Here is an 8,866-nt window from a genome sequence, read left to right as displayed (position 1 = left end):
AAGTCAGAATCCCAGGCCCAGTCCCAGGCCTCATGAATTAGAGTCTGCATTTTACAAGACCTCACATGATGTATATGCACATGAATGTTTCCTTAGCTAGCATTTGAAAAACACTTGTGTTGCTTGCATGCTGTGACCATGATTATCTTCTTAAAACTCCCTCCTTCCATTCTTTCCCCTTCTCACCAGTTTTATTGTTTCTCAAATGACAAAATGTATCCACCTTAGTATACAGTCTACCTGCAACATCCTTCATCCAGATCTTTCACATCATTCAGGTCTCTGTTCATATTATCACCTCCCCATGGAGGCCTTCACTGCTTGTTCATTTTGCAGCAGTACATCCACCCACCTTTGCTTAATCTCCCCTATTACCTTATATCTTAGGGTAATTATTTATTACTGAAATTACATTATCCAAACTTACTTTATTTTCTTCTTTCTTTATCTCCCTCTGTCCCTCTGGAAGATAAACAATCTGAAGCCAAAAACTCCATATCTATACAAAATTTATGACAAAGAACAGGAAATTAATCTTTGTTTAGGGTGTGAATGAATGAGCAAATTAATAAATGAATAAGACTGTGATTGGATATTAGTCATTATGGTGAACAAGACACCTGAAATTCTGGTCCTTTGAGAATGGGGGAAAAAACAGATAACAAAACAATAGAGAAACAAGGTAATTACAAAAGTGTGAAAAGCAGCTAAGGTATGAATATGTGAAAAAGAGGTCAGAATTGCAGTACATGTTAGATTTCTATAGGTTAACAACCCATTATTGGATCAGTTAATTAAAAATGATGGCATCTGGGACTGGGGTTGTAACTCAGTGGTAGGTCACTTGCCTTGCATGCATGAGGCACTGGGTTCAAATATCAGCACCACATAAATATAAATAAATAAAGATATTGTGTCCACCTATAACTAAAAAAATATTTTTTTAAAAATTATAGCGTCTATATAAAAAGTCATGAGAAGAAAATACTAAATATTGCTGGGGCTGGGGCTCAGTGGTAGAGTGCCTGCCTTGCATGTGTGAGGCACTGGGTTCGATCCTCAGCACTATATAAAAATAAATAAAGATATTGTGTCCATCTATAACTAAAAAAAGTTTTTTAAAAAAGAAAATACTAAGTATTTCCATAAAAGTAACAAAAATAAAAGTAACAAAATAACAATTCCTCATGACAGAATTGTTAAATACCTAAGAATTTATATTAATATGTATATTAATATTAATAAACAGAAATATAGATGGTCTATATGATAATTATAAAAAGTTAGAGGTATATTTTAAGTAAACTTGACTATAGAGACATATATATTATATCCCTAAATGATAAAACTGGAATTCATAAAGACTCCCTCCCCATATAAATGTATCTATTTAATACAATTAAAACCAAAAAAGTATTTTCTTAGTAGTGAAAAAGTTGATTCTAAGGTTAATCTGGAAACAAAGCAAATATGTAACTGTGAAAAATTGGAAATTATCTAAAAACATATTCCAATTGAAAGTGAGTTAGCTAAACTATCGTTCATCTCTGGGATTGGCTGCTAGGAGACTATTTTGGAAGAAATCTTGCATCAGGAGATGCAGGTACTAAGTTTTCACAGTTTGGCTATTTTCTGAAGACCTACTATGGGTTTGTCTAAATACTTTACATGTATTAGCTCACAATTTTATGCAGTGCGTTATCATTTCCTCCATTTAACAAGTAGGGCTACTAAGTTACAGAGAAGATAATCATTATTCAGTGAATGCCTAGAATTTGATCAGCAAAGCTTGATTCCAGAGCCTATAACACTGCTTGCTACCAGCTAGGAATGTGTCTACTGTTTAATCTACTCAAATTTATTCCTTCTTCTTGACCTTGGCCAATGCTATACAGGGTCAAAAGGCTTTAGCTTCTAGGGGAAAATAAAACAATAATAAAATAGAAGAAAAATGTAGATTGTCATACAGAATTAAAATGGTACCTGAATGACTCCTGGGCCTACTGCTGAGCTCTAGTTTAAATAAATGAGGTAGATTCAGATCTAGTTAGCATTTGAATAGAAAAATTTTACAAAATATAGTTATTTTCCACCATTCTAAAATATATGAACATTATATAGATTTGTGTAGATTGGAGGCATTTCCCTTATTAATTTTTTTAAAAAAATATGAAATTTATTTGTGGTGAGAAGAATGGGTTTTATAGGACAAATGATAAAGTGAATGGAAACTCATGGAGTACATAAATAGAAATATCTTTTTGTTTTAATAGACCCCAGTAAAGATGGTCTCTCTTTTCCTCAAATGCTTTCAATCTCTTTTATCTGAGAATGTAACATTTTTTCACTTTTCTGTCTTTACTGGTTGGATAAAAGTTACACATTATGTGTGAAGGATAAATGGCACATTTGGAGTCAAGAGATGGCCTTTATTTCGACGGGAATGATTGGGGACATGTGCTGAAAATAAAAGTCCTGAATTACTCAGACTCAAGCGCCCCAGTTCACAACAGTTTAACTAGGGCAATGGCCTTTGTAACATTTGATGACAGATGCTTTTCTAACCTGCTCTGCCTCCAAGTGAGGAATGCCAACTGTAAAGCCACACACTGATAACATCCTGTTCTTCTTTTGTTTAAAGCACTAGGGGGTTCTACTTTGTTTTTGTGCCACAATCATAGGTTTATATCTTTCTAATACTGTTTTCATCACTGAATGGAAGTCTGATATTGTTTTTTCAAAGTTTCAAAACCAACTAGGCTTTCACAGGAATCTCCATGATGGTGACAATATTTAAAAACAGAGAAAGATTGAGGGCAGGGGGATTGATTGATTTTGATTTTGTTTTGTGAAGGTAGAATTCATGGACTTTTTCACTGTTGATGAGCCAGGCAATCTGGTTTAAATTATATGAAAAAAGACTCTGACAAAGATGGAAGGAAGGAAGGATCCAAGGAAGGATGGAAAAAAGGAAGAAAGGGAGCCAATCAATCCTAGGTTCTAATTGGCTCTGCATATGAAATATAAATAACTTGGTGACTTTGAGACTATTACATAGCTTTCTGAATCTCATTTTCTTCACATGGAAAATGGAGTGAATGATGTAGAGTTTGCAAGGTCCTTAGGAGACTAAATAAGATGCTGCATATAAATTACCTTGCCTACTGCCCTAACATATAGTAATTACTCAGTAAATGGAAACTTGCCACAGCTGTAACAGATCCTCTGGGATGAGATTTCAGGAGAAGAGTTTTGCTGTTCCATAATATCATGAATAAAATTATAGCTAAAAGATGATGACTAATTGATACACATATTTAATGAAAAACAATTATTTTGGCATGGTGGCGCAACTAATGGGTAGGATAAGGTCAAGGTTGGCTAAACTTTTTTTAAGCATTACTAGAAATAATAATGCAATTTTATAAATTTGAAAAAAAAAGTCCTTTGCCAAAGTTTCATTATTTGGCTCCCAAGCTTCTGACTATCTTTCCTATGCTGAAAGCATTTCATATATACTAAACCTCTTTCTGGTCACTAGCAGCCCACAAATTAGGATCAGCCAATTGATTCTTTTGTTCAGCACCTGGAATCCTGATAAAGGGTTACACAGGCAAAAGGGTTGTTAGAAATATTTGTGGAAGGAGAAGGCCAAATTTTATCTGTGGTAGTAGCTATGCACGTATGGTGAAGTTTATATCTCACAAACAATTTATATCTGGCAAGATCTGCACTATGTTTTTTTCTAGTCTCTTATGAATTATGTCCTTTTTCCAAACACATTATATCCCCTCACATTAAAGTTGATCCTATGATCTATCACTTATTGTTCTTATAAATCACATTTCTTTTTACTTGACTAGAGTCAACTTCTGTGGTTTGCTTATAAGAGCTCCTATGCTATAGGTAAACATAAACATTTAGTAATCTTGGTATCAGCAAGTCTTTGGATTTCACATTAAGTTATCATAATAGAGAGAGTTAAAATAAGTATCATGCTTCACATTGTCTGAAAAAATGTTCCATGGTATATGATGTAGCACTCACATGTAGAACATTTATCACCTAAACTGTCACTGCAGAGGTATTTTTATTACACAAAACCACACATACACAAAAACACACAAAATAGCACTTGAAACTGCCTGTAATTTAGGGAGATTTTTTTTTGGGGGGTAATTAAAGTATAATTCTGGAGACAGATTAAGAACCTGGGTTTTACCTGTCCCTGCAACAAATCTAAGATAATTTGAAAACGGTATTTAACTGTCTGTACCAAAAGAGAAGCCATGGTAGAAAAAAAGTAGTGTGTAAGGAAGAGCATCTCAAATATTTCACAGAAGTTGAATACAGGGTAGATTAAGAGTGGCAAAAAATACCATTCAAAGCCAGAATACTTGGAGGGTCCTTCCATTGACCAGGTCGCACTGAAATCACAGAAAGCCAGGTGTGGTGCCTCACATCTGTAATCTCAGGAAGGTGAAGGAGAAAAATCACAATTTTGAGGCCAGTGTCAATAACTTAATGAGACCCTGTCTCAAAAGGAAAACCAAAGAGCTGAGGATGTAGCTCAATGGTGAAGTACTCCTGGGTCCAATCCTCAGTACCACAAAAAATAAATAAATAAATAAACAACAACAATAACAAAAAGTAAAGGCATTCAAATCTGTCTTGCCTTTCAAAATGTGCAAGCTGAGGGATTTTTTATTTAATAAAAAAGTGTGTACCTTATTGATAAATAGCCATTTCAAACTTTCCTTGGAGGGGTCATTTACTAAACAGGGACTAGAGAAGGCAGTATAATAAGTACAAGTAAGGTTGCTCTTGTGTCAAAAGTGTATTAAATAAAATTTTGTAGAATTCTTTCAGATTTCTGGGGTCTGCTTAGAATGTGATTATTTGTAAAGACACCATAATCCTATATAGTATTTCCATATTCAATATTCTTTTGCCCAGGGAGTTTGCTGGAACAAATTCCAAAAACATATACAATAAGAAAGGGTATTTTATTCCCAGTGCTATTTTGTAAACAATAATTACAAAAGTATTTATTTCATATCTATTTGTATATGACCCTAGGCTGGTGTCTCTGCAACAAATCATAATCTGGTGCAAAGCTTTTCATGCCTACAATCTATACCTATTTATCTGCCCTAGGGTCATGGCTGCTATTAGAAAACATTGCTTAATTAAAACAATAAATCAGAAATGTAAATAACTACTCCCTGATGAATGATATACATTAATACCAACTTGATCTCATTAGAAATCCACTTCCAGCAAGATTTCCCAAGTTAAATTCCCTTTAGCATAAACTCTTTTCAATAAACCTCCCATTATTTATAAACATAGATAAAATAGACCATTTAGAAAGGCCATTAGTATTTGCTTAAACATTGTAATTTTCACAGATTATTATTTTAAAATAATGATAAATTCTATTTACTAATCCGTCTTTTCAATCATAGCTTGAACAAAATATTTCTCTTAACTGGGAGTAGAATGAAATCATCCAGAATATTTACAAATGCTTATAATGCTTATCAGCAACATCCTGAATCCTGCACACAACTGCATAGCACATCAGAACTAGCATTCATTTGGTTATGAAATTTTTCTAAGTGAATTAGTCAGTTTTTTGTTGCTCAAATCAAAATATTTTAGTTTTAGTCAGCTTTTCCATCACCGTGACCAAAAGACCTGAGAAGAACAATTTAGAGGAAGAAAAGTTTATTTTAGTTCATGGTTTAAGAGGTTTAGTCCATAGTCAGATGACTTAGATGAGGCAGAACATCATGGCAAAATAAATGGTAGAAAGAAGCAGCTCAGGACCAGCCAACAAGGAAGCAGACTGCCCTGCTCATGAGGGACAAAACTTACATACCCTCAGTGACCTACCTCCTCTAACTACCTTACCTGCCTACAGTAACCACCTATTTAAACTGTATCGGTGGATTGATCCACAATTAAGTTACAGCACTCATAGTCTAACCATTTCACCTCTGAGCATTATTTTATTGTCTCACACAGGAACAGATACCACATATCCAAAACTTAACAACTTGATAAGAACAATTTAAGGAGGAAAAGTTTATTTCATGCCCATGGTTTTAGAGGTTTAGTCCATGGTGGGCTGACTTCATTACTCTGGGCTCAAGGTGAGACAGAAAGAATGTCATGGTGTAAAGTATGGTAAAAGACAGCAGCTCAGCTCATGGCAGCCAGGAAGCAGAAAGCAAGTGAATAAGGAGCCAGAGACAATATATAATCCCAAAGGACACATCCCCAGTAATTTTCCTCTAGCCACACCCTACCTGTCTACAGTTACCATCCAGTAATCCAAAGTATTAATCCATCAAATGGACTAAGCCATTTATTAGGTTATAGCTTTCATAATCTGATTACTAACTTCTGAATATTCCTACACTGAATATCATATAGCCAACACATGAACTTTTCAGGGGATACCTCATAGCTAAACCATAATGCTAAGTGGCCCAGTGCTATAGATACCAGCCTCCACCTCAACTCTTGGTATGGCTGTATTTCCATTTCACATTCTGAGTTGTGAGAGTTAGGACTTCAATATATGAATTTGGGGGCAATGGAAGTATGCAATGTAGCCCATCATATTGTTCATGGTCTGGAAAATGATGTATGTTAGACACTCAGTGAAAGAAGACTGATGTCAAATTTAATGCTTATTAATGTCAAAATTAATACATAAGCATTAAAATATCACCTGTTTATCCAAGTCATTTCCAATCTCTTCCTCAATCTGATAAGAAATTTTTTATCTTCAAATCCCTATGACCAATCTCCTCTTGACTCTGATGGTCACTGCCACCAGTTCCTTCCCTCTATATACATAAGTGTACATACTCCCTTCTTGAACCTTGAATGCTTGTGACTGGTTTGACCAATAGTATAGTGGAAATGACGCTGTGCCCATTCTGAACCTAAACTTTAAGAGAGCTAACTATTTTGGTTTCATGTCTTTTGAAGCTTTGAGCCATTATACAGGAAGTTCAAGCTACTCTGCTGGAATTAGATGCTACAGAGAGAACTGAGATCTATAAATAGTGAAGGAGACAAAGATATCTTTTTAAAATGATTCTTCTTGGTGCATTATAATTATACATAATAGCAGGATTCATTGTGACATGAGGTTACATGCACATAATATAATTTGGTCAATTTCACTTTCTATTACCTATCTTTTTCCTCTCCTTTCTCTATTCTACTGGTCTCCCTCCTAATTTCATGAGACCCCCCCTCTTTTATTCTTTTGTTCTCTCTAGTTTTCACAAATGAGAAAAAACATAATGATCCCTGAGTTTCTGAGTCGGGCCTATTTTGCTTAACATATGCTCTCAAGTTTCACCCATTTTCTGGAAAATGATAAAATTTTTTCTTCTTTATGGTGAATAAAATTGTGTGTGTGTGTGTGTGTGTGTGTGTGTGTGTGTGTGTGTGTGTTCATATTTTCTTTAGTTATCTGTTGATGGATACCTAGGCTGGTTCCATAACTTGACTATTATGAATCGTGCTGCAGTAAACATGGGTGTGCATAATTTGGTTTTGGATATATACTGAGGTGTGGTATAGCTGGGTTATATGGTGGCTCCATTTTAAAAACTAAGCTGCCTCAAACTTATAGCATCTACCTAGAGAGGATGTGGATGAAAACTCTGACTAGAAGAGCTTTATCTCTTGACCCCTCTCCATTAACACCATAACTACTTCTGTTCTCATTAGGGATCACTGAATCCCCTGCCTCCTCCATTTTACCATCTTGGAGATAGAGTAACATAACTTTAGGGAATAACGTTGCACTAGCTCAGAATATACAATAGGCAGGAAAGATTGTCTTGTTGTCTGTCCTTACCCAAGAGGTTAGCTAACTCTGTCCAAAGGGAATTCTAAGCTTCTAAACAATTTAATAAAATTAACATATATTTTAGGAGAGAGTTTTGCTTTTAACATAAAACTAATTTCACATAATTTGAAATTTATTCACTGAAGCAAGCATCCACAAAAATGGTTCTCAAATATTCTTGAACCTGAAATGCCTGAAAAGGTGTCAACATTTCTAGCATGATTTTAATGAGAAAAAAATAAATAAATAAAAGCAGACTTCTATGTATGGCTAGTCATTAATCACTGTAATGATAGCTAGGAAATAAATTAGCTGATATCATCACTCCTTTGCCTTCAGAAGCTAAGGAATCATAAAGGGACCATGAAAATTTGGTTACATCTGAACACAAATTGTTAAAGAGTGATGATAATAAAAAATGTTTAAAATAAAAAGTTTCTTGTTATTGTGGCCACAGCTACACTCTGGATGCTGTTTTTAAAAAATTGTTACATCTTAAAAGAAAACTCTCACTAGGATTCTTTGTTCCTCAGTTTCTTCCTTTTCTTTCACTACTCTTCTTCCATCCTGGGACATCTCCTCAGGCCAAATATCATGATGTCTGTACTGTCCACAGCACAGTTGTGGTAGGACAGAGGAATAGGTTGTCATGAGACCACAGAAGACATCTGGAGATGGAATGTGGAGCCTAAGGTTTGTTGAAAAACGCTTTCAAGGAAGGTCAAGTGGCAAGTGAATGGGCAAGTAGCACCTCAGTTTCCTCCAGTGCTCTGCTAGAAATTAATAATTTAATTCCTCACATTGATGATCTGGTGGTGGCCTGTTGGATAAAAACTTATCCTCTCCACAGTGCTCTGCTCTGTAGCAGTTACCATTGGGAACAGAGTTTTCTACCTTAGGTGACAGAAGCAGTGACATTATTAGCTTAGTTTGATTTGTCCCATTGTATGACTAGTATTCCAAGGAACTTGGTGTGTACCTAAGAAA

This window comes from Spermophilus citellus (genome assembly GCF_964194105.1).
Source record: "Spermophilus citellus genome assembly, chromosome: 8".
NCBI lineage: Eukaryota > Metazoa > Chordata > Mammalia > Rodentia > Sciuridae > Spermophilus > Spermophilus citellus.
This window is presented reverse-complemented; position numbering follows the sequence as displayed.